This window comes from Mustelus asterias, unplaced genomic scaffold (assembly GCF_964213995.1).
Source record: "Mustelus asterias unplaced genomic scaffold, sMusAst1.hap1.1 HAP1_SCAFFOLD_35, whole genome shotgun sequence".
In the NCBI taxonomy this organism is placed as follows: domain Eukaryota; kingdom Metazoa; phylum Chordata; class Chondrichthyes; order Carcharhiniformes; family Triakidae; genus Mustelus; species Mustelus asterias.
Genome location: NW_027590117.1, coordinates 1,893,520 through 1,919,899, shown reverse-complemented (window position 1 = coordinate 1,919,899; position 26,380 = coordinate 1,893,520). Strand labels below are relative to the sequence as shown.

Here is a 26,380-nt window from a genome sequence, read left to right as displayed (position 1 = left end):
AGCTGTAGACGAGGGCAGGAAGCGGCACCGATACAGTCGAAGATGTAACAGAAAAATAGGGGCGGGAAAGGGTCCTGAACAGGACTGGAACAACGGAGATTCCACATACTCCATCAAAGTGACTGTAGCCGAACGGATGAGGTGTCTAATTTCTAGTGCTTTCAGTGCTGCTACCTGAAAATTACAGGTTCCAGCCCGGTCGCTTTATACAGAAATCTGGTGGAACCTCCTGAAAACCGAGCTCTCGCCCGTTAACTGCAATCCACCGTTCCTTCCAAACATTGCAAGGAGCTTTCTCAGGTTACTTTCGTTGTAACTTTGTTCATTTAATTCTCACTCATTTTAGTATTTTTAAATTCGAACTGTTCCACAATATCTGTTTGATCTGGATAAATTATTGATGTTCCCAACGAGAACAAAATGCTTTGTATCAATCGGCTGATTGAAATTCTGTGGAGGGAATTCTAATCTCCTCAGGAAGAGGTTTAATAATGAGCTGAATGAACTGTTTCCGTTAATCGGCGTGAAAGGTTGTGTCATTGGGCACTAATATTTGGGGATAGGGAGTAAATCCCACCACGGCAGCTGGTGAAATTAAATTCACTGATTTAATGCATAGAAATATCGATAGAAAACAGAAACAGGAGTGGACCATTCAGTCTAAATTTATCTGGAATTGAAAGCAAGTCTCAGTAATGGCGGCCTTGAAATTCCCGTCGATTGCTTTCCCACAGAAAACATCTTCACAGAACAACAGAGAACATTTCACACCACAGGCAACACCTTTACAGAACAGAGAAAACTTCTGCTGAAGACTGATCATATTTACACAACCGGGAACACATTTACACAACAGGGAAGAATTTGACAAGAACCACAGTGAAGATCTGTCAACGGCAGAGTCACAGTTCCACAACAGAGAGAACAGTTCCACAGCAGAGAGAACAGTCACAGGAAATACATTTCAGATGGGCGGCACGGTAGCACAGTGGTTAGCACTGCTGCTTCACAGCTCCAGGGTCCCGGGTTCGATTCCCGGCTCGGGTCACTGTCTGTGTGCAAGTTTGCACATTCTTCTCGTGTCTGTGTGGGTTTCCTCCCACAGTCAAAAAGATTAGTTTGATTGGCCAGGTTAAAAATTGCCCCTTATTGTCCTGATGTGTAGATTAGCGGGTAAATATGTGGGGCTCGGGGTGGGGTGGGATTGTGGTTGGTGTAGACGCGATGGGCCAAATGGCCTCCTTCTGCCCTCTATAATCCCCCCTCCCTGGGTGAGGTGCCCCTGAGCCGCCTCGCGGAAATGTCCTCCGTGCCTTTTTCTACTGCGCGGAGGTGTTTCCTGTGCGGGTTGCTGCTGCACACCTTCCACTACCGCCTCCTCACCTGTCGCCCGGATACACCTTGGCGGGCCTTGTTGGCGGAGGTCCCCGCTGGAGGTCCCTCTACGGAGGGATCTCCCCCAATTACGTCGGGGACCTGGGGTGGAGGGTGATGCATGCAGCAGTTCCGCACAACCCACTGGTTCACGGGCTCCGAAGACTGCCCTTTCTGTGGCCTTGTGGAGTCCGTGGACCATGTCTATGTTTTGTGTCTTAGGCTGCACTCCCTTTATGTCTTCCTAAAGAACCTTTTATTGATGTTTTGTTTGCACTTCAGTCCCACGCTCCTGATCTGCGGACACCCGGTGCGGAGAGGGGAGGGTCAGGATGGCGACCTCCTCGTGAACCCGCTCCTGGGCCTGGCGAAACGCGCCATTTACTGGTCCAGGCAGCGGGCGATTGAGGGGGCCGTCCATCCTGACTGTCTTCCCCTCTACCGCGGCTACATTTGCGGCCGGGTGTCCCTGGAGAGGGAGCATGCGGTGTCCACTGACGCGGTTGACGCCTTCCACGCCCGCTGGGCACCGCAGGGGTTGGGGTGCGTTATCGACCCTAATAATCACATTTTCATTTGATGTTTTTAAGTTTCCTTTGTACTTTGATTTCTGTTCGGGCTGTTCCCCCTCTTTTTTGGCGAGCTGCCCCTTTTACTTTGTCCTGACTTAATCTGAGTTTGTTTATTTGGTTTGACCTAAAAAGAGGGCACAACAGAAGCGTGCTGGGCTTGTAACTGAGAAGTTGCTGCATCAAAACCATCCTTTGCTATTCGATTCTCACTCGTAGCAAAAGGACATAGTCGGCTGCTGTCCAATTGCATATCAGGGTTTCCTTGACAGTAAATTTGCTTTGTCATCTTGATTTGTCTTACCGTGGGTGATACAGCGCATTTGTCTCAGGTTGAGCTCAGTTGGCTGGATAGCAGATTCAGCCACCAGCTCTGGATAAATTCCTGTATCGGTTGAGATTATTGATAAAGGCCCCGCCTTCCCAGCCTTGCTTCCCGCCTGAGATGTGAATCCTCCGGCTAAATCATCACCATTTCGCTCTCTGCTTTGTGTCCTCTCATAGCAGCCATTTCAGCCCTGGGAAAAAGCCTCCGAGAATCCACCCGATCTATACCTCTCAACATATTGTACACCTCTATCAGGTCACCTCTCATCCTTCGTCACTCCAAGGAGAAAAGACCGAGCTCCCTCAACCTATCCTCATAAGGCATGCCAACCAATCCAGGCAACATCCTTGTAAATCTTCTCTGCATGCTTTCAATCATTTCCACATCCGTCCTGTAATGAGGCGACCAGAACTGAGCTCAGTACTCCAAGTGGGGTCTGAGGAGGGTCTTGTAAAGCTGCATCATTATCTCCCGACTCCTAAACACAATCCCTCGATTGATGAAGGCCAGCACACCATATGCCTTCTTAACCACCCCCTCTACCTGCGAGGCCCATTTAAGAGTCCTATGGACCCGGACCCCAAGGTCCTTCTGATCCCCTACACTGCTAAGAGTCTTACCCTTGATATTATACTCCTTCATCCCATTTGACCTGCCAAAATGGACCATTACACATTTACCTGGGTTGCAATACATCTGCCACTTCTCTGCCCAGTCTTGCATCCTATCTATGTCACGCTGCAGCTCCTGACATCCCTCCAACCTATCCACAACACCACCAACCTTCGTGTCGTCGGCAAACTTACCAACCCATCCCTCCACTTCCTCATCCAGGGCATTTATGAAAATGACAAACAGCAAGGGTCCCAGAACAGATCCCTGGGGCACACCCACCACTGGTGACCGACCTCCATTCAGAAAAAGACCCATCTACAACCACTCTCTGCCTTCTGCAGGCAAGCCAGTTCTGGATCCACAAGGCAACAGCCCCTTGGATCCCATGCCCTCTCATTTTCTCGAGAAGTCTTGCATGGGGGACCTTATCAAACGCCTTGCTGAAGTCCATGTAAACCACGTCTACCGCTTTTCCTTCGTCAATGTGTTTAGTCACATTTTCAAAGAACTCCACCAGGCTCGTAAGGCACGATTTGCCTTTGACAAAGCCGTGCTGACTCCTTTTGAGCATACTGAATATCCATTGCTGCCTAAGAGGGACTAATCTTTTACTAGGAACTGGACCTTTTAAAAGAGTTTCATATCCAGTTATTATCTATTACAAAGTTGGCATTTAATTGTTCATTGTACAAATGTACAAATACGAAACTTCTCTAAATGTTCATCAATCCTGTTCCTCAGGATCTTCTCCATCAAATTGCCAACCACTGAGGTTAGACTCACCGGTCGGTAATTTCCTGGGCTATCCCTATTCCCTTTCTTGAATATAGGAACCACATCCACAATCCTCCAATCCTCCGGAACTTCTCCCGTCTCCATCGACAACGCAATGATCATCGCCAGAGGCTCTGCAATCTCTTCCCTCGCCTCCCATAGTAACCTGGGGTACATCCCATCCGGTCTCGGCGACTTATCTATCTTGATGAGATTCAAAATTTCCAGCACATCCTCTTACTTAATGTCCACATACTCAATCTTTTCAGTCCGCCTCAATCCTGTAGAACCACCCAGGTCTTTTCCCACCGTGAATACCGAGGTAAAATATTCATTAAGCACCTCTGCTATTTCTTCCGCTTCTGTACAGACTTTCTCACCTTCACATTTTATAGGTCCTATTCCTTCACATGTCATCCTTTTACTCTTCACATATTCATAGAACACCTTAGGGTTCTCCTTAATCTTACCTGCCAAGTCCTTCTCGTGATCCCTTCTGGCTCTCCTAATTTCTTTCTTAAGTCCCTTCCTACAAGCTGTATACTCATCGAGATCCCAATCATCGCCTAGCTCTCGGAACCTTTTGTATGCTTTCTTTTTCTTTTTGACTAGGTTCAGCGCAGCTTTCGTGCACCACGGTTCCCATAACCTACCAAAACCTCCCTGTCTCATCGGAACGTTGTCATGCAGAACTCCAGACAAACATTCCTTGAAAATCTGCCACCTTACTTCGGTACTTTTCCTCGAGAATGCCTCCTTCCAATTTACGCCTCTAATCTCCTGCCTGATGGCTTCATATTTCCCCTTACTCCAGATAAACACTTTCCTAGCTTGCGTGATCCTATCTCTTTCGAATGCTAGCGTAAAGGAGATAGAGCTATGATCACTATCCCCAAGATACTCCCCCACTGAGAGATCCGACACCTGTCCAGGCTCATCAGCCAATACCAGATCGAGTACAGCCTCTCCTCGTGTAGGCTTATCCACATGCTGTGTCAGGAAACCCTCCTGAACACACCTAACAACCTCCTCCCCATCCAAACCCCTTACCCTAGGGACATTCCAATCGATATTTGGGAAATTAAAGTCTCCCATCACAACAACCCTGTTATTACTACATCTCTACAGGATCTGTTTCCCTATCTGCTCCTCAACATCCCTGTTGCTATTGGGCGGCCTGTAGAAAACACCCAGCAAAGTTATCGACCCCTTCCCGCTCCGAACTTCCCCCCACAGAGAATCCGTAGACAATCCCTCCATGGCTTCCATCTTCTCTACAGCTGTGACACTATCCCTGATCAGCAGTGCCACCCCCCACCCCCCCCCCCCCGCCCCCGCCACCCCCCCTCTTTTGCCTCCCTCTCTGTCTTTTCTGAAACATCTGAAACCCGGCACCTGAAGTATCCAGGCCTGTCCCTGTCCCCAAGTCTCCATAATGGCCATCACATCACACTTCCAAGCATCGATCCACACTCTAAGCTCATGCACTTTATTCTCTACACTCCTGGCGTTAAAATAGAAACATCTCAAACCTTTGGTCTGAGCTCTCCCCTTCTCCATCACCTGTCTATTCTCCCTCTTACACTGTCTACAATCCTTCTCTATTTGCAGGCTAACCTCCTCGCTCTCAGTCACCTCATCTCGATTCCCTCCCCCCAACCTTTCTAGTTTAAAGTCTCCCCAGTAGCCTCAGCCAACCTTCCTGCCAGGATGTTGGTCCCCCTGGGATTCAAGTGCCACCCGTCTTTTTTGTACAGGTTACAACTGCCCCTAAAGAGGTCCCAATGATCCAGGAACCTGAATCCCTGCCCCCTGCTCCAGTCCCTCAGCCACACATTCATCCTCCACCTCACTCCGTTCCTGCTCTCACTTTCCCGTGGCACAGGCAGCAATCCTGAGTTTACTACCTTTGCGTTCCTCCTTCCCAACTGTCTACCTAACTCCCGATATTCTCTTTTCATGACCCCTTCCCTCTTCCTACCTATGTCAGCGGTACCAATATGTACCACGACCTCTGGCTCCTCTCCCTCCCACCTCAGGACATCTGGGACGCAATCAGAGACATCCCGGATCCCGACACCAGGGAGGCAGACCACCACCCGAGACTCCCGTCTGTCTCCGCAAAAACGCCTGTCCGACCCCCTTACTATTGAGTCCCCAATTAATACTGCCTTCCTCCACCTTTCCTTAGCCCTCTGAGTTACAGGGCCAGATTCTGCTCCAGAGACACGGCCACTGCTGCTTCCCCCAGGTGGGCTGTTCCCCCCAGCAGTACTCAGACAGGAGTACTTATTGTGAAGGGGCACATACACCGGGGTGCTCTCTGTCACCCGAGCTTTCCCCTTCCTGGACGTTACCCACTTGTCGGCCTTTTGGCTAAGATCAAGTGTAGTATGGTCGGCAGCCCATGGTCGGCCGCACTTGGTCGAGGTCATTAGGTTACACTGAAGCTTCATATGTTTCATATGAAGCAATTTTTAAAAGCGGCATCTCGGCCTTTTGGCTAAGATGCAAATGAGCTCAGGTCTTGGAGGAGGAACCTCCCCCTTCTCCAATCAGCTTGGCTCATGTAGATCAGGCCCAGGACAGGGTGGTTTGGTCGCTCGCCCTGTCTTGTCAGCCTGGATCTGAAATGTCTCAACTTGTTGAGACTCTGAATTGGATTTGATTTGATTGAATTGGAAAAGTATTTTAAAAAACTTGTCTACCTCCCGTGGCCCCGGTGTGACCACCTGCTGACAGCTCCTGTCTATCATCTCCTCATTTTCCCTAACCAAACGAAGATCATCGAGTTGCAGCTCCAGTTCTCTAACATGGTCTCTTCGGAACCGCAGCTCGACACACCCATCACAGATATGGACGTCCAAGTTTGCAAAATGCTAGAATATGATCTGCGCGTGGAAGCCGGAAGTATCCCTAAAAAATCATTATATCATAATTTGAAATTTATAATTTCGGAAACAATTGCAAACAATCAATTTACCCAGAGACAAAATCCAAAGACCGAATACAGTAAAGCGCCGTGAGTCTGACGTGATTTGAACGCGCAACCATCGGATCTGGAGTTAGAAGCGCTATCGTTGTACCACAAGCTCACGCTAACAGCATCTTTCGAGATCTGGCTTATTTTCTGTGAATTGAAAATCAGACAGGGACCAGAGAGGATAACTGTCTCTCTCTTTACTTTCTATTGATTTGAATCGAATGGAAGAGTAACAGCGAACCGAAATTAACGAGAGAGCAGAAACACAACATTATCCTGCGGGAGAAATGCGTTTCTTTCTAAGAACACAAGAGCTCGTTGGGGGGATAGTGACTGCATGACGAGGTGGCCGAGTGGTTAAGGCGATGGACTGCTAATCCATTGTGCTCTGCACGCGTGGGTTCGACGATGGACTGCTAATCCATTGTGCTCTGCACGCGTGGGTTCGAATCCCATCCCCGTCGGAAATATATTGACATTGATCCACTTATTGAGGGTCAACTGATGACTTATGTTGAAGTTCACGAACCAAGGTGAAGTTGAGGTTCAGAGTTCCACAGGTTTGAGGGTGAATAATCCAGCACCATTCCATATCCCTCATCCAAATGAAAAACCAAAAGAGAACTCGAGCTTGAAATCAGGACACCAGCTTTGGACAGGAGTTTGCCACCATGAAAACATGTGGTTTCAGAAGCTCCAAACACCAGCTTCATTTGCGGCACCAGTGACAGATTTTGTTTTTAGAGAATCGGCCGTTCCGCCATGAAAATTAGCGCCGGGTTAGGTGCAATGGTCATGGTAAATTGCCCCTTAGTGGTCAGGAGCGTTAGCTCGTTAAATACGTGAAGTATTGTTCACGATTGTTGTTGGCGCAGATTCTTCTGTACTGCAGGGATTCTACAACGTTCGGGGCGGCAGTTTCACTCCTCTGAGAATATTCACAACTGTTCTCTGATAACATTAAAACTTCTAACCAGTCAATGCCTGTTTGAGAAATGGCCATGAATAGGGCTGACATTGAAACGGTTCATATTGAATTAGTTACAGCAAATTGATTCTTGAAGAGGTGTTAATATAATGCTTTCAGAGAGACTGTCATAACATCTTAAAAGATCAGTTGCCCTTGTTTTTCCTTTGTTCGGTAATTTTGTGAATCTATTGGGAGCGGGTGCATTTGGTCAATATCTGTGCCTCTTGCTTGGCCAGCTCCGCGGCAACAGCAGCTCCATTCCTGTCCAGATGCGTGGACACAAACAGCAAATCCGAATTATTGTTCACTGCTGCCATCCCCTGGCTGAACGCGAGTTGTGCAACATGGTTACCATTCGTTCAGAACCTTTTTGGATTGGAGTGAAATAACATGAACATGGTTCTCACCGATTAAAATGAGTGCAAAACATGATATTATTCAAGTTCCATGTCTCAGAGATCTGCTTTCTGACTGGGCGATCCTGCTCACCCCGATCTACCGGAAAATGTAAAACGTAAGACTCCCAGACCTGAAATATCTGTTACAAGATTCTCTAATCTCTGATTTCTCTGCCACTTCATTGCTCCTGTGTTCGTTCTATAAATACAGAGGGGGCGGCAGAGTTTGGTGAGCGATGGTGGTGTAGTTGTGACTGTGCGAGCATTTGACCAAGGGCCAGTTCCTGACCATCACAATGGTGACTTACTTAATTAGCTATCGCAGGTCAGTCCCTCCTAAAATGAAATTCACTGAATATTCTCATTATTAATGAGTTACTGACGGAAAATCCAACTCCAATTTGTTTTCAGTGTAAAATTTCAATGGAAGAACAGGCCTCAAAATTAATCCATGAGTTCTCAGTCAGAAACAACAGTAAAAAGATCAAATAATCTGTCCAGAAAAACGAGACAAGCCAAGTTCAGTTTACAAACTGTGCTCTGGACACACCTGTGAAATCAGCAACTAAGCTAGTTCCGTAATTATAACTAATGAAAATAACAGGTACTGAAACAGTGAGCGATGGTGGCATAGTGGTGAGTATAGCTACCTTCCAAGCAATTGACCCGGGTTCGATTTCCGGCCACCGCATTTGTCGTATATGTTGAACCTTATCCATGGCCTCTTGCGTTTCAAAGCATGTGGACAAAAACAGTTCGAACGCAACAATAAAATAAAATGGATTTTCCGCTTGAGTTTTTTTTCGGACGGAAAATTCGGCTTCAATTTCTTTATACTGCAAAATATATTGAAATAGAAGAAAAGTCTCTGGACTAATAAATGAGTTCTCAGTCAAAGATAAAGATATCAACAAAAAAATCAGATGAACAAATTTCAGCTCACACACTGCTCTGCACAATCCTGGTGCCTGATGAATTTAATATGAACGTTGCTGAGGTGGTTATATCATTCTTACAACCTTCGAAACCTGCTCGCAGAGGCTGTCATTGGAAATGCTTCATTGGTTTCTCCAGGGCAGTTCACAAGAATGATTCCTAATTTTCAGTGGTCTTTTTCTATGAAGACCTGGATCTGTGCTGTGGGCCGGGTGCAGGATGTTGGTATTGGAATGAGCAACACGGTGTTCTCACAAGGCATGGCCAAGATGGGCCGAATGGCTTCTGTGCTCTAACTTCCATGAGAAAAACAATGACGTGAGAAGAAAGAAAAATAGCAGCATAGGAACAAAACAAGGTCTCATGTCAGAGGAAGATTCTTGTGTAATGACACACAGAACATAAGAAATACATTTCACCAGAATACATTGAAAAAATGAGAATTTCAAAATGCTGCTTCGATGATATGACATCGTGTTCATTCAAACACATTGTAACAAGCTGGGCATTGGGTATTCCTGGTGACAACAGTTTGGGAATGAAAGGAGCAGGTGAAAAATAGGGAGGAATAGCATATCGGAACTTTATCGAAAGAGGATTCTTGAGAATAATAAGACATCAGTGGAAATTCCATGTTAGAATTGATTTCAAAATGTCTATGGATCACTTTGCTCAGGACTCCAAACACAAGCGATAAAGTGGTGGAATATATTCAGAGATTAGAAAATTTTGGTCGAAATCGATGTTGCTTTAAAAGACCTCTAATCATTTCTGACAGATTGAACCCAGCTGGGCAGCTCATTCAGAAAGCAGTTGTCTTGTTTACGCACAAGATATATTTCTGGTACAATATGTCCCAGGCCAACAAGATGATATCCGAGAGTGTGTGGAAAATCTGTGTGAGAGTCAGAACTGGATCCGAAATGAAACCAGTGGTGGCGGCACAGAGCAACTTAAAGGCAGAGAGCCGACGGAGCAGAGACAAGCTGCTGTCAGCTCCCGGCTCCTCCAGCCTCTCTGTGTTTCTCTCTCCTCACAAACTCTTCCATTGCAATTAAAATTGGACACTCCAGATTCTCAGACTGACTTATTTCTGTTACTGAAACCCGACTATTTCCTGTTGAGAAAGTTCCATCCGAATTCAAGGCGGCAATTTCCATTTCAACCCCCTCTTTGCTGCATTGATCGCGCTCTCTCAGTCAAACGCTGACTTATTCGCCGTTTGTCAACTGAAATCTTGAAATGGACTAACATTTTCCATTATATTCTCTCTTCAGGTCTGAGCAGTGGAGCAGCGCGATCCTATGACAGGGAAATCTTGTGATTTGACACAAGAAGGACTGGGAAATCCGGCGCTGAGAGCGGACACACAAACACAGTAACATTATTCTAACCCAGTCGCCCCTTCAACACACTCTCGCTGACACAATGTTCACATCTGTACATTGACAGGTCAAACTGTGCCTCAGATTGACAGCTCCAAGTCCAGGCTTTCCTCTCCTCTCGCTCTGTGTTGTGGATTCTCGGGGATTAGTTCGAGTTTCCCAGCTCAGTAACTGTTAAAGCCTCTGAGGCCCGCGATGCTCACAGTGGCTGTTCCCCAGATTCAGGGGGCTGCAGCCAATCAGAGCTGGGTTAACCAGAACTGGTTGAAATTATGACCTTGTTCACAAACTGAATTCTATTTAGTCAGATGAAGATACCGATTGTGTGCATTCAGACACTAAACAATATTCAGCTTTCATACAGACTTGATGAGAGGGGGTGGAGGGATAGACAGCTCGGCTAGATTATGTAACAGTGCCAAAAATCCTTGTAAATTCCGGCTTGGACAAACAGAAGCTGCAGTCTGAGCTCTCACTGATATTGTAGCAGAGACACATTATTCATCCCACATTCAGGAACAGTGCTGCGTTCTGACAGAAACGATTGGAAAGGCAACAGAACAAAGGATCCTGACAGTATGAAGTAGGCAATTTGGCCCATCGAGTCTGTGTTGACCACAATCCCACCCAGGCCCTATTCCCATAGCCCCACACATTTACCCGGCTAATCCCCCTGACAATATGCATTCAATCCCATTGGCATTTAGTATGGTCAATCAACCTTACCCGCACATCTTTGGACTGTGGGAGGAAACAAGAGAACCCGGAGGAAACCCACGCAACACGGGGAGAAAATGCAAACTCCACACAGACAGTGACCCAAGGTCGGTAATAGAACCCGGGACCCTGGTATTGTGAGGTAGTAGTCTGAGTCACACCTCAGCAACCTCAGCACACCTCACCACCTCAGCAACGTTCATATTAAATTCATCAGACAGTCACAACCACTGTCCCGATGACTGTGCCACCGTGACACTCTGAGTGGTCCAGTTGTCAACAGTGTGCAGGATCAGAGGGACCTGAGGTTCAGATAGATTTTTGAAGGTGAGAGGAGATTTTGAGAGAGTCGTTTGGGAAGTGGATTGGATCCTTGGCTTCAGTAGTGGAGAGCTAGAGTATAAAAACAGGGAAGTTATGATCAATCTTTATAAAGCTCTGATTAACTGCGGCTGCTTCAGGATTGCATCCAGATCTGGGAACCAGGCTTTAGAAAGTGTGTGAGGGTCCTTAGGAGGGAGAAAAGGAGATTTACTGGTTTGGATCCAGCGATGAGGGACTTTGGTTATAAAGTTTGGTCGGATAATTCGGAGTTTCTCCCTTTGCAGCAAACGAGATTGAGTGATGCTGTAAGAGACGTGCAAAAGAGTGCAACATATTGAATTAAGGTACACAGGGGAAGTTGCTGCATTAGCTGCGAGCAGAAGGATTCGGGGACAGATATTGAATATTGAAGACGGGATGTATAGGAGGCATAGGATCCCGACAGTGCGATATGAGGCCATTCGGCCCTGTGATTCTGCACCGCCTCTCCAACAGAGACTCCCTCCCTATCTTTGTGACCCCGTAATTACCCTGCTAATCCCCCTGACACTAAGGGTCAATTTGACCTGGTCAATCCACCTAATCTGCACATCGTTGAAGATGAGAGGAAACCGGAGCACCCGAAGGAAACCAAGGCAGACACGGGGAGAACGTGCAAACTCCACACAAAGGGTGATCTGGACTCGAAACGTCAGCTCCTTCTCTCCTTATCGATGCTACCAGACCTGCTGAGATTTTCCAGCATTTTCTCTTATCGTTTCAAACTCCACACAGACAGGCACCCAAGAATGTTAGAACTGGACTGTAGTTTTCCGCACGTTACAGCAGCTGGAGTTTTCCCTTCAATTTTCTGGTATCTGGAAATCAGCGGAGTATCCAAAAATAGAACTGACAATGAGTATAACCGCCGTAGTTATTCACATGACACTAACACCCGGCGCAGTGCTTCATGTGTTGACCGCGTGGCCTAATGGATAAGGCGTCTGACTTCGGTGATCATGATGATGATATCAGAACATTGCAGGTTCGAGTCCTGTCGCAGTCGCTTGATGCAGAAATCTGGCAGTGTTTCTGGAAAACCATGTTGGCTGTCGTCAGCTGAAAGTTCCGCATCTGTTTTGGAAACATTGCAGGGCGCCTTGTCAGAAAGTATTTCCTTGTTGTTTTGTTCATTCAATTTTCTCATATTAATTTATTGAGCTCCTAAGAAATCAATCTCATCTGTGAAATCTTATTAAAACTTAAAAAAACAGCTAATGTGACGCCACTGTTTAAAAAAGGTCGACAAAAGGCGGGTAACTACAGGCCGGTTAGCTTTCCGTCCGTAGTTGGGAAATTGCTGGAATCCATCATTAAAGAAGAAATAGCAGGACACCTGGAAAAAAATGGTTTGATCCAGCAGACGCAGCATGGATTCATGAAGGGAAAGTCGTGTTTGACGAATTTACTGGATTTTTTTGAAGATGTAACGAGTGTGGTTGACAGAGGGGAACCGGTGGATGTGGTGTTTTTGGATTTCCAGAAGGCGTTCGATAAGGTGCCTCACAAAAGGTTGCTGCAGAAGATTAAGGTACACGGAGTTGGGGGTAAAGTGTTAGCGTGGATTGAGGCTTGGCCATCGAACAGGAAGCAGAGAGTTGGAATAAATGGGTGCTGTTCTGGTTGGCAGTTGGTGACTAATGGCGTGCCACAGGGATCGGAGCTGGGGCCTCAACTGTTTACCATATACATAGACGATCTGGAGCAGGGGACCAAGTGTAGGGTAACAAAGTTTGCGGACGACACAAAGATGAGTGGGAAAGCGAATTGCGTGGAGGATGCAGAAAGTCTGCAGAGAGATTTGGATAGGCTAAGTGATTGGGTGAGGATCTGGTAGATGGAGTATAACGTTGACAATGCAAGGTTATCCACTTTGGAAGGAATGATAGTAAAATTGACTATTATTTAAATGGTGAAAAATTACAACATGCTACTGTGCAGAGGGACCTGGGGGTCCTTGTGCATGAATCGCAAAAACTCAGTTTGCAGGTGCAGCAGGTGATCAAGAAGGCAAATGGAATGTTGGTCTTTATCATGAAGGGGATGGAGTATAAAAACAGGGAGGTCTTGCTGCAATTGTACAAGGTACTGGTGAGATCACAACTAGAGTACTGTGGGCAATTCTGGTCCCCTTATTTGCGGAAGGATATATTGGCCTTGGAGGGAGTACAGAGAAGGTTCACCAGGTTGATACCGGAGATGAGGGGGTTAGCTTATGAGGAGAGATTGAGTAGATTGGGCCTGTACACGTGGGAGTTTAGAAGGCTGAGGGGAGAACTTATACAGACATATAAGATAATGAAGGGGCTAGACAGGGTAGAGGCAGAGAGATTCTTTCCACTTAGAAAGGAAACAAGAACTAGAGGACACAGCCTCAAAATGAGGGGGAGTCAATTTAGAACAGAGTTGAGGAGGAACTTCTTCTCTCAGAGGGTCGTGAATCTCTGGAATTCTCTGCCCATTGAAGCAGTGGAGGCTACCTCGTTAAGTATGTTTAAGTCACAAATAGATAGATTTCTGATCAATAAGGGAATTAAGGGGTTTGGGAAGTGGGCGGGTAAGTGGAACGAAACCACTGTCAGATCAGCCATGATCTTATTGAATGGCGGGGCAGGCTCGAGGGGCTAGATGGCCGACTCCTGCTCCCATTTTTATGTTCTTATTGATGCTCCCGAATGGAGCAACAGGCTTTGCAGCAATAGGTTTAATAGAGTTTTGTGGGAGGAATTCTCATCTCCACAGGAAGAGGTTTAATAATGAACTGAACGAACTGTTTCTGTTTACAGGGATGAACATCAATGTCACTGCGCTGGTAATCCAGAGGCCCGCACTAATCTTTGCGGACACGGAGAGAATCCCACCATGGCAGCTGGTGAAATTTAAATTCACTGATTTGATCAATCTGGAATTGAAAACTAGTCTCAGTGATGGCCGCCTTGATTGTTGTAAAACCTTGTCTCGTTCACCAGTGCACTTTAGATAAAGAAGTCTGCCCTCCTTACCTGGTCTGGCCACATGTGCCTCCAGACACAGAGCAATGTTGGTGACTCTTACCTGCCCTCTGAAATGGCCGAACAAGCCATTCTCACTTGAAGGGCAATTAGGGAAGGGCAACAAATGTTGTTCCTGCAGGTGACACCCACAAGAACAAAGGAAAGGCCTGGTAAAGTTTTGACTGTTTGCATCTTTCTTTTCTTCTAATAACAAGGCTGAGGGTTGGCCTGATGCTGGGCTTTAAATAAGTGAAAGATTTTGAAAAAAATCATTTCGATAAAATGGGCCAGAGAAGGGAAGATAAGAATGTATCTCACTCTCATACATGTCGTTGACAGTTCGTGATTTTAGCACAATGATGTAACTGCTACCAGTGTATCAGCGAATCCTAAGAGTGTGAGAGAAATTCCATCAGCAATGTTTCACCGACGTCCTCTAGGTTGAAACGAGGCAGCATTCATGCTGATGACTGGAAGGAGTTTGTTACTCATCCTTAAAAATGGCCAATACCTGTCCCCCAAACTGCAGCACACTTTGAGTCACAAGATCTTAATGATGAAGCAGAATGGCGGCAGGGAAGAAAGTAACAGGAAGCAAATCCTGAACTCCGGATCCCACCGTCTCGTCGGACATCCTGTCCCATGTGTCCAAATATCTGTGGGCCGAGAATCGCCCTGTTCACTCACATGAACACCCATAGGAGAAACTCACGGCCCTGAGTGGATGTCATCCTCGAATCAAACGACAGACAGCGATAACAACTGTTTACTACAAAATAACTGTCATTAAAAGCCACGTCAAACATTAGTATTGTTAAAACTTCCCACTGCCAACAGAATGTGAACAATTCTTGCCTGTTGTGTCCCTCTCTAATCTGAGAGCTTCGCTCTACCCGAGTGTGCTGACATCTACTGGCCGGAAAACAGACCTTCAACAGAGGGAAGATATTCACATCAATTTTCGGTGTTGCAGGAACAGGTCAATATGAAGAATTAATGATGGGATGAGATAGGATCGACCTCGTAATTTAATCATTAACTATAAAAATCACTATTAAATTATCATTGAATCGGCAGCATTTGCAAACTGCTATCGTCTCGAACATTGGAGACGATTAGCACAGCTGCAATTAATGGAAATGTGGATAAGTGTTGGGGGGAGAAAGGATTTCAGAGACTAATAGGTAATGTTACATGAAATAGTCTGGATGGAGGGTCGTGTCAATCAGTTTATCAATTAGAACAAATTGTTCCAATTCCATTTAGGTATATTATTTGTCGTAGGGAAAGATACCTCTGAGTCGATTCGTAGGTCAAAATACTTTGGTTTATTTGCACAATTGTGGGAGACCGTCCGCTGCCTAACATGGCCTCAGATGTCTCAGCAAATACAGGCTAAAAACATACATTTATACCCCTCCTTGCACGTACTCAGTTTCCGAGTCCTCACAGGTTCCCAGGCAGTTGCACATCTTCCTGTGTGAACCTTGCTGCCTTGGCGTTTTCTTTACGGTTATCCCAAGGCCGTGGGTGTTGTTGTTCTCTGTGAGCACAGGTGGGGTATCTTACTAACGTACAAAGTTACAGTCTTCGTACAAACCAGTTAATTGGCATACAACAGTTTATATACGTTCGTAGGTCATTGTATAATGTATATCGGTACAGGTTATGATGAAGGTATCATTATACGTCAGAGAAGGCCGACATATAGGCCTCAACTGTTACACAGCAATACATAATTAAAGAATACAAAATGGCGGGTTAGCCACATTCTTGAACAGAAAAACATACAACAGCTGTGCTCTTATCTGTTCTGGATACATGAGCATGAAAACACCCTAACGTAAACATGAGTTCTACAGTATTTCTCACACAAGCTCTAAATATCACAGAGGTCACTGTGACACTTCGAGTATTGAAGTTCATTAACCCATTCCCGACTTCTGAATTACTCCAGATTTACAAAGTGTCTCAGAGGCTGGAGATAACGAATAAATCCCCACTCACATTGTGAAGAGTATCACAGGATGAATCAGTCACTCATAGTTTGAATCAGGGTAGGACTGACTCAGTTCATGGTAGGGCGTTGGGGAGAGTTACAGAACAAAGAGATCGAGGGGTGCATATTCATAGCTCCTTGAACGTGGAGTCACAGGTGGACACAGTGGTGAAGAAGGCATTCGGCATGCTTGGTTTCATTGGTCAGAACATTGAATACAGGAGTTGGAAGATCTTGTTGAAGTTGTACAAAACATTGGTAAGGCCACACTTGGAATACTGTGTGCAATTCTGGTCATCTTATTATAGAAAGGATATTATTAAAGTAGAAAGAGCGCAGAAAAGATTTATAGGATACTACCGGGACTTGATGGATTGAGTTATAATGAGAGGCTGGATAGATTGGGACTTTTTTCTCTGGAGCGAAGGAGGATGAGGGGTGGTCTTATGGAGGTCTATAAAATAATGAGGGGCACAGATCAGCAAGATAGTCAATGTCTTTTCCAAAAGGTAGGGGAGTCTAAAACTCGAGGGCATAGGTTTCAGGTGAGAGGGGAGAGATACAAAAGTGTCCAGAGGGGCAATTTCTTCACACAGAGGGTGGTGAGTGTCTGGAACAAGCTGCCAGAGGTAGTGGTAGAGGCGGGTACAATTTTGTCTTTTAAAAAGCATTTAGATAGTTACATGGGCACGATGGGTATAGAGGGATATGGGCCAAATGCGAGCAATTGGGATTAGTTTAGGGGTTTTAAAAAAAACGAGCGGCATGGACAAGTTGGGCCGAATGGCCTGTTTCCATGCTGTAAACCTCCATGAATCTAAACCTCAATACACACCCGCAGTGACTGACAGATAAACTATGAATTCCACACTCAAATCCTGCACCACTAACCAAGTGACACAGAATGATTCCGACACCCATACACATAGAATAGTTACAGCACAGGAAAAGATCATTCGGCCCTTTGTGTCTGGGAGTTGTCTTTCAATAGAAGCACAGCGATCCCAATCCACAGCATGAAAGCATGGGAGCAAAACTTGCAGAAGACACAATATATGTAGGAATGTAAGTTGTGGGGAGAACGGAAGGAGCTTGCAGATGGCGAAAGATGGGCTCTGAGCATGGAACTAGAAGATAATGTGAAGTTATTCACTTCGGCAGGAACCAAACAAAATTAGATTATTACTCAGATATGGAACGGCTGCAGATTTCCAATGTGCAGAAGGATCTCGGTGTTCTAGTGCATGAGGCGCAAATAATTAGTATGCAGGTATAGCAAGTAATAAAGAAGGTTAATGGAATGTTTGCTTTGTTACAAACATTTGACCATGTAAGAAAATAATGTCATGCTTCAGTCGGGAGTCGAACAACACCAGGTTAAAGTCCAACAGGCTTATTTGGTAGCAAACACCACTAGCTTTTCACTCGCCACGAGCATCGACACAGACATCAAGTTTCTACACTGAAAGCTAGTGGCGTTTGCTACCAAATAAACCTGTTGGACTTTAACCTGGTGTTGTTCGACTCCTTACTGTGTTTACCCCAGTCCAACGCTGACATCTCCACATCATGCTTCAGTTGTACAGGTCATTGGTGAAGGATCAAGTATATTAGAAACATAGAAACATAGAAAACTACAGCACAAAACAGGCCCTTCAGCCCCACAAGTTGTGCCGAACATATCCCTACCTTTTAGGCCTACCTATAACCCTCCATCATATGGAGAAAATGAAGAAAGGTTTTCAAGAATGTTCACCCACGCAACCGGACTGTAAACTTGTCCCAATAAACCAGTCAGGCCTGTCCATTGTTTCCCGTTGTGGAGATGCCGGCGTTGGACTGGGGTAAACACAGTAAGAAGTTTAACAACACCAGGTTAAAGTCCAACAGGTTTATTTGGTAGCAAAATCTTCAGAAGAAGGGGCTAAGAGCTCCGAAAGCTTGTGTGGCTTTTGCTACCAAATAAACCTGTTGGACTTTAACCTGGTGTTGTTAAACTTCTTACTGTGTTTACCCCAGTCCAACGCCGGCATCTCCACATCATTGTTCCCCGTGTCAGGGACCTTGCTTCATGTGTTCAATTGTATATTTGTCAGAAAGAAATTGCAGTCTGACAAAGCTGGGGGAGAGGGGGGCGGGGGGGGGGTGGTGGGGGGGGGTCACTGTTTGGTTTTGAATTGATTATATTTAAACTGTGCTCCAGGTGTTTCACTGGGCAGAAAGTGAATCTTTGTAATGTTGTTCGGCATTCCATTCCAGAGGTAGTTAACACTATAAAGAGGGGGTTTTGGAGAGGCTGTCCATGTTTGATTAGACACTCGGACCAGGTTTCATGAATCTAAGGATACTGAAGGAAATGATCAATGTAATTGCAAAGAGACTGGAAATAATTTTCCAATCTTCGGACTTACCAAAAGCAACAATGTTTTCAACTGACTGTGTTGAGTATTTTGCAGTGGTAACCGAGGGGGTTGATGAGGGTAATGCTCTTGATGTGGTTTACATAGAATTCCAAAGGCATTGAAAATGTTTCATACGGCATATGAAAAACAATGTGGTGAAATGTGAAATGATTTGTGTTGAAGGAAGAACCAGATACAAAACCTAAAATACATGGCTCAATTCTAAAGAGGCAGGTCCATAGATATATCTACCAAGTTGTCAGGTTTGGTGAGGAGAGTGGTTAGAATAAATCAGTAAGAAGTCTCACAACACCAGGTTAAAGTCCAAGAGGTTTATTTGGTAGCAAATACCACAAGATTTTGGAGCGCTGCTCCTTCGTCAGATGGGGTGGAAATGTGCTCTCAAACAGGGCACAGACACAAAATCAAGTTACAGAATACTGATTAGAATGCGAATCCCTAAAGCTAGCCAGGTCTTAAAGGTACAGACAATGTGGGTGGAGAGAGCATTAAACACAGGTTAAAGAGATGTGTATTGTCTCCGGACAGAATAGCTAGTGAGATTCTGCAAGCCCAGGTGGCAAACTGTGGGGGTTACTGATAATGTGACATAAATCCAACATCCTGGTTTAGCCCGTCCTCATGTGTGCGGAACTTGGCTATCAGTTTCTCCTCAGTGACTCTGCACTGTCGTCTGTCATGAAGGCCGCCTTGGAGAACGCTTACCTGAAGATCCAAGGCTGAATGCCCATGACTGCTGAAGTGCTCCCCCACAGGAAGAGAACAGTCTTGCCTGGTGATTGTTGAGCGGTGTTCATTCATCCGTTGTCGTAGCGTCTGCATGGTTTCCCCAATGTACCATGCCTAGGGACATCCTTTCCTGCAGCGTATCAGGTAGACAATGTTGGCCGAGTTGCAAGAGTAGGTACCATGTACCTGGTGGATGGTGTTCTCACGTGAGATTATGGCATCCGTGTCGATGAGAATAAATCAGACAGTGACCTGAATTTTACCAATGGGGGCACAGAGTACAAAGCACAGTTAAGCCTGCAGGAAACATTGTGTTTGGCTTCAAGTGGATTATTGTTTCCCTTTTTTTGGATAGCAAATTTTAAGAAGATTATAAAAGTATTAGGGGCAGCACAGTGGCACAGGGGGGTCATGGTGGCACAGGGGTGGCACAGTGGCACAGTGGTTAGCTCTGCTGCCGTACAGCGCCAGGGACCTGGTTTCAAATCCCGGCTTAGATGACTGTCTGTGTGGAGTCTGCACATTCTCCCCGTGTCTGCGTGGATTTCCCTCTGGTGCTCTGCTTTCCTCCCACAGTCCAAAGATGAGTGGGTTAGGTGGATTGGCTATACTAAATTGCCACCTAGTGTCAGAGGGACAAGCTATGGTAAGTGCATGGAGTTTTCGGGATAGGGACGGGAAATTCCACCATCTGCCATGGTGGGATTCGAACCCACGTCAACAGAATACTGGCTGAGTTTCTGGATTGATAGTCTAGCAATAATACACTCAGCCGCCGCTTCCCGAGCAATGGTGCGAAAGTGATGAGCACAGCTGCTTTCCAAACAGTTGTCCTGGGTTCAGTTCCCAGCCATCGCATTGATAATTTATTAAGGGCGGCAGGGTGGCATGGTGGTTAGCACTGCTACCTCACAGTGCCAGGGGATAACTGTCTGTGAGCAGTTTACACATTCTCCCCTTGTCTGTGAGGGTTTCCTTCTGCAGTCCAGGGGTGTGTGGGTTAGGTTGATTGACCATGTTAAATTCTCCCTTAGTGTCGTGGGTTAGCAGGGTAAATAAGTGGGGTTGTGATCGGTGCAGACCTGATGGGCCAAATGGCCTCTTTCTGCACTGTCGGGATTCTATGCTTGCAGTTTTCAGTTCAATTGACTCCATAAACTTCAAAACCTTTACATTTTAATCAATAATTTGTTGTTAAGTTCTTGAAAAGTGTTGACTTATTGCTCTACATTGAAATGATTTTCGGGTTAAAAGGATAGTGTCCACAATTAAAGAGCTGGTTTCCCCAGTAGATGGCTGGCATTACAAGACACTAAATTAATACTGTGTACATTAATGATCTGGACGTGAATGAGGGGATGCGGTCTGATTAATAGGTTCGTTGACGACACAAAAAATTGTGGTGTGGTTCATAGTAAGGAGCAAAGCATTGGATTAGCGGATGATGGATGGGCTATTCAGATGAGCAGAACAGTGGCAAATGATTTAATCGTTAAATGTGTGACGTGATGCATTTTTGGAGGAAAAACACCAATTTCCGTTCCAACTTCCAACACCAATCTTCATTCAGAGAGCTTTCCCGGGCAGGAATGAGCAGCTTAACAAGTTCATTGTCCAGATTCCGCATTCAGACACTGGGGCGCTCTGATTGAATGGTAGTCCAGGCTGCTTCCGGTCCTCCACCTCTTCCCATGCTCAACACCACAGCATGAGTTCCGTGGGGGGGGGGGGGGGGGGCAGCACCGCACATGCGCATATTCTCCATTCCGTTGGACATGCGCTCCCTTTTCGGGGAGGGAGGGGTGCTCCCAGAGCGGAAGCCGGCAGCCGGTTGCCTGGAAACCTTGGCTCGCGGAGGGGGAGGACACAATGGGTGGGGGTGGGACTACTATGTCCGCGCGCCGGGCCTGCCCACTGGAACACGGAGACGTCACTTCGGAGTTGATTGGCTGATTCAGGGAGGGGTCCATTTTGATAGCACTAGGGAACAGGCAATGACCGGTCGGACACAAGAAAGTGGAGAGGACCAGAGGGACCTTGGGCTGCATGTCCATAGCAACCTGACGACAGCATGACAGGAGATAAAGTGCTTTCAAAAGCATATGGCATACCTGACTTTTTTAGCTGAGGCACAGAATATAAGTAAGAAGTTTAACAACACCAGGTTAAAGTCCAACAGGTTTATTTGGTAGCAAAAGCCACACAAGCTTTCGGAGCTGCAAGCCCCTTCTTCAGGCAAGTGGGAATTCTGTACACAAACAGAGCATATAAAGACACAAACTCAATTTACATGAATAATGGTTGGAATGCGAATACTTACAACTAATCAAGTCTTTAAGAAACAAAACAATGTGAGTGGAGAGAGCATCAAGACAGGCTAAAAAGATGTGTATTGTCTCCAGACAAGACAGCCAGTGAAACTCTGTGGGGGTTACAAATAGTGTGCCATGAACCCAATATCCCGGTTGAGGCCGTCCTCGTGTGTGCGGAACTTGGCTATCAGTTTCTGCTCAGCGACTCTGCGCCGTCGTGTGTCGCGAAGGCCGCCTTGGAGAACGCTTACCCGAATATCAGAGGCCGAATGCCCGTGACCGCTGAAGTGCTCCCCAACAGGAAGAGAACAGTCTTGCCTGGTGATTGTCGAGCGGTGTTCATTCATCCGTTGTCGCAGCGTCTGCATAGTTTCCCCAATGTACCATGCCTTGGGACATCCTTTCTTGCAGCGTATCAGGTAGACAACATTGGCCGAGTTGCAAGAGAATGTACCGTGTACCTGGTGGAAGGTGTTCTCACGTGAGATGATGGCATCTGTGTCGATGATCCGGCACGCCTTGCAGAGGTTGCTGTGGCAGGGTTGTGTGGTGTCATGGTCACTGTTCTCCTGAAGGCTGGGTAGTTTGCTGTGGACAATGGTCTGTTTGAGGTTGTGCGGTTGTTTGAAGGCAAGAAGTGGGGGTGTGGGGATGGCCTTGGCGAGATGTTTGTCTTCATCAATGACATGTTGAAGGCTCCGGAGGAGATGCCGTAGCTTCTCCGCTCCGGGGAAGTACTGGACAACGAAGGGTACTCTGTCCACTGTGTCCCGTGTTTGTCTTCTGAGGAGGTCGGTGCGGTTTTTCGCTGTGGCGCGTTGGAACTGTTGATCAATGAGTCGAGCGCCATATCCTGTTCTTATGAGGGCATCTTTCAGCGTCTGGAGGTGTCTGTTGCGATCCTCCTCATCCGAGCAGATCCTGTGTATACGGAGGGCTTGTCCGTAGGGGATGGCTTCTTTAACGTGTTTAGGGTGGAAGCTGGAGAAGTGGAGCATCGTGAGGTTATCCGTGGGCTTGCGGTACAGTGAGGTGCTGAGGTGACCGTCCTTAATGGAGATGCGTGTGTCCAAGAATGCAACCGATTCTGGAGAGTAGTCTATGGTGAGTCTGATTGTGGGGTGGAACTTGTTGATGTCATCATAGAGTTGTTTCAGTGATTGTTCACCATGAGTCCAAAGGAAGAAAATGTCATCGATGTATCTAGTGTATAGCATCGGTTGAAGGTCCCGTGCGGTGAAGAAGTCTTGTTCGAACCTGTGCATCAAGATGTTGGCATATTGAGGTGCGAATTTGGTCCCCATGGCTGTTCCGTGTGTCTGGATGAAGAACTGGTTGTTGAAGGTGAAGATATTGTGGTCCAAGATGAAGCGGATGAGTTGTAAAATTGCATCTGGAAACTGGCAGTTGTTGGCGCTGAGCACTGAGGCCGTTGCAGCAATGCCATCGTCATGGGGGATGCTGGTGTAGAGTGCCGAGACATCCATTGTGACGAGGAGCGCTCCTGGTTCAACTGCTCCATGTGTGCCGAGTTTCTGTAGGAAGTCCGTCGTGTCGCGACAAAAGCTGGGGGTTCTTTGTACAATGGGTTTCAGGGTGCCCTCGACATAGCCGGAGAGGTTCTCGCACAGGGTCCCATTAGCCTGTCTTGATGCTCTCTCCACTCACATTGTTTTGTTTCTTAAAGACTTGATTAGTTGTAAGTATTCGCATTCCAACCATTATTCATGTAAATTGAGTTTGTGTCTTTATATGCTCTGTTTGTGAACAGAATTCCCACTCACCTGAAGAAGGGGCTTGCAGCTCCGAAAGCTTGTTTGGCTTTTGCTACCAAATAAACCTGTTGGACTTTAACCTGGTGTTGTTAAACTTCTTACTGTGTTTACCCCAGTCCAACGCCGGCATCTCCACATCATGACAGAATATAAGAGCAGGGAGGTTATGCTGGAGCTGTGTAAAACACTCGTTAGGTCACAGCTGGAGTACTGTGTGCAGTTCTGGTCGCCATACAAGAGGAAGGATGTGATCGCACTGGGGAGGCTGCAGAGGAGGTTCACCAGGATGCTGCGTGGGCTGCAGCATTTCAGCTATAAAGATAGACTGAATAGGCTGGGGTAATTTTCCTGGAGGCAGAGTAGGCTGAGGGGAAATCATTTTTATTCATCAGAAGTAGGCTTACGTTAGCAGTGCAGTGAAGTTACTGTGAAAATCCCCTAGTTGTCACACTTTGGCGACTGTTCATGTCCACTGAGGGAGAATTTAGCACATCTTTCGGATTGTGAGAGGAAACTGGAGCAGCAAATGTAAACCAAAAACAGACATGGGGAGAACATGCACAATCTCCACAGACCATGATCCAAGCCAGGAATCGAACCTGGATCCCTGGTGCTGTGAGGCAGCAGTGTTAATCACTGTGCCACCATGCTGCCCTGTCGAGGTGCACAAAATAATAAAGGACATAGATGGAGCAGAAAGGAATAAACTTTTCCCTTCGATGAGGGGTCAAAAATCAATACTCTGATCCCGTCTCCACCTCCTCCCCTTACCCTTGATCCCTCTCGCCCCAAGAGGTATATCTAATTCCTTCTTGACAATGTTTTGTCCTCAACTACATTCTGTAGTAAGGAATTCCACACATCCACCACTCTGTGGTTGATGAAGTTAATCCTCACCTCAGTCCTAAAAGGTTTACCCTTTATCCTCAAATGATGACCCCTAGTTCTGGAGTCCCCCACCATTGGGAACAATCTTCCTGAATCCATCCTATCTAATCTTGTCAAAATTTTCTAAGATTCTATGAGATCCTCTCCTACACTTCCAAACTCCAATGAATATAATCCTGACCAATTGAGTCTCTCCTCATGACAGCCCTGCCATCCCAAGAATTTGCTTGGTAAACCCTGTGAGCCCTCGGTAGCAAGGACATCCTTCCTCGGATAAGGATACCAAAACTGCACACAATACTCCAGGTGCAACTCAGGTCCATGACAGTTTTTTGTCAAGCAAAATGTCAGCCTTGAGCGGGTACCATTCTGTAACCCTGTAGTGTCCATCCAATTTCATTTAGAAATTATTGATCATCTCTGCTTGATGACCTTCATGGGCAGCAAGTTCGTGATCATGATTAATCACAATCCCTGTATCTTAACCAACTGAAAAAATCCTATCCATTAAGCACATTTCTAGTCCAGTGATATTTATGTGTCTGGGAGCCTGCATGAAGCTTTTCAGGTCTGTGTCCAGAACAGGAAGCAATGAGCGTGGATCTGTCAATCAGCCTGAATCAGCTCCTTCAGCAGAATTGAGAGGGTGAATGTTATATAGAGCAGAGTGAGAAAGGAGGGAGAATGTGTGGGATGGAGATTTACAGCCTATGGAGAATGAGAGAGGAAATAATGTTCCATAGGAACTAGAGTTGTCTTTTCTGAATTTCTATCCTGTATTGACAGTGATGATTTTTGCAAACGCCTTTACAGGATATCAGATGGTGAGGATTTGCAGACAGAAATCTCAAACCAAACATTGTCAAGACATGACAGAATCACTCATATTCATCGGGACCTGAATATTATCGGCCTTTAAATGTAGAATGCATGTCTGTTCTGTCTGCTTCTGAAAAGAGTGAGTGGAGAAGCACCGAGACACGCACGCACACACACACCTGAGTGAAAGTGTTCCAGTGCACTGACTGAGGAAAGAGTTTTATCCAGCTACACAACCTGAAAAAAATCACTGTTCACAGTGGAGAGAGATTGTACCGCACACATGTTGTGTGTGTGGCTTCAACTGATGTCTCACACAGGCACCATGGAGAAACGGTGGAAATGTGGGGACTGTGGAAAGGGATGCAAGTTTCCATCTCAGCTGGAAATTCACAGTCACAAAGGAGAGAAACCGTTCACCTGCTCTGATTCACTCTATCATCCCATCTGAGACACACCAGCAAGTTCACAGTGGGGAGAGACCGTTCACCTGTCCTGTGTGTGGGAAGGGATTCATTTGGTTACCCCATCTGCAGACACACCAGTGCATACACACCAGGGAGAGGCCGTTCACCTGTTGTGTGTGTGGGAAGGGATTCAGTCAGTTATCCCATCTGCTGAGACAACAGCAAGTTTTTTTTTATGCATTCGTGGAACACGGTCATCACTGACTGGCCAGCATTTATTGTTCATCCCTAGTTGCCTGAGGGCAGTTGAGAGTCACCACGTTGCTGAGGATCTGGAGTCACATGTAGGTCAGACCAGGTAGGGACAGCATATTTCCGAAAGGACATTAGTGGAACATTCACACAGATTAATAGGGTTGGGTTCTGCGGTTATTACTGCTGTTAATCACACCCTAGGCTGGGTGAGAGGGGTTGGCATGGTTTTTAACAGAGAGTGAGTCCCTCAAAAGTAATTATCAAAGGTGCCAGAGGGGGAGATGAGTTTTTTTTAAAAATTGTTTAATGTAGTGAGTAGTTCTAATTTGCCTGAAAGTAGATTCAATCGTATCTTTCCAAAGGGTAAA

The 26,380-nt window shown here is 46.2% G+C and overlaps 1 non-coding gene across 1 annotated transcript; it reads left to right on the top strand.

The window, feature by feature from the left end:
• The first annotated feature begins 6,982 nt into the window (after positions 1 to 6,982).
• On the top strand, positions 6,983 to 7,107 carry trnas-gcu (transfer RNA serine (anticodon GCU)). Its single transcript has 2 exons — positions 6,983 to 7,019; positions 7,063 to 7,107. It is a non-coding gene; the product is annotated as a tRNA-Ser (tRNA).
• The last annotated feature ends 19,273 nt before the right edge of the window (positions 7,108 to 26,380 follow it).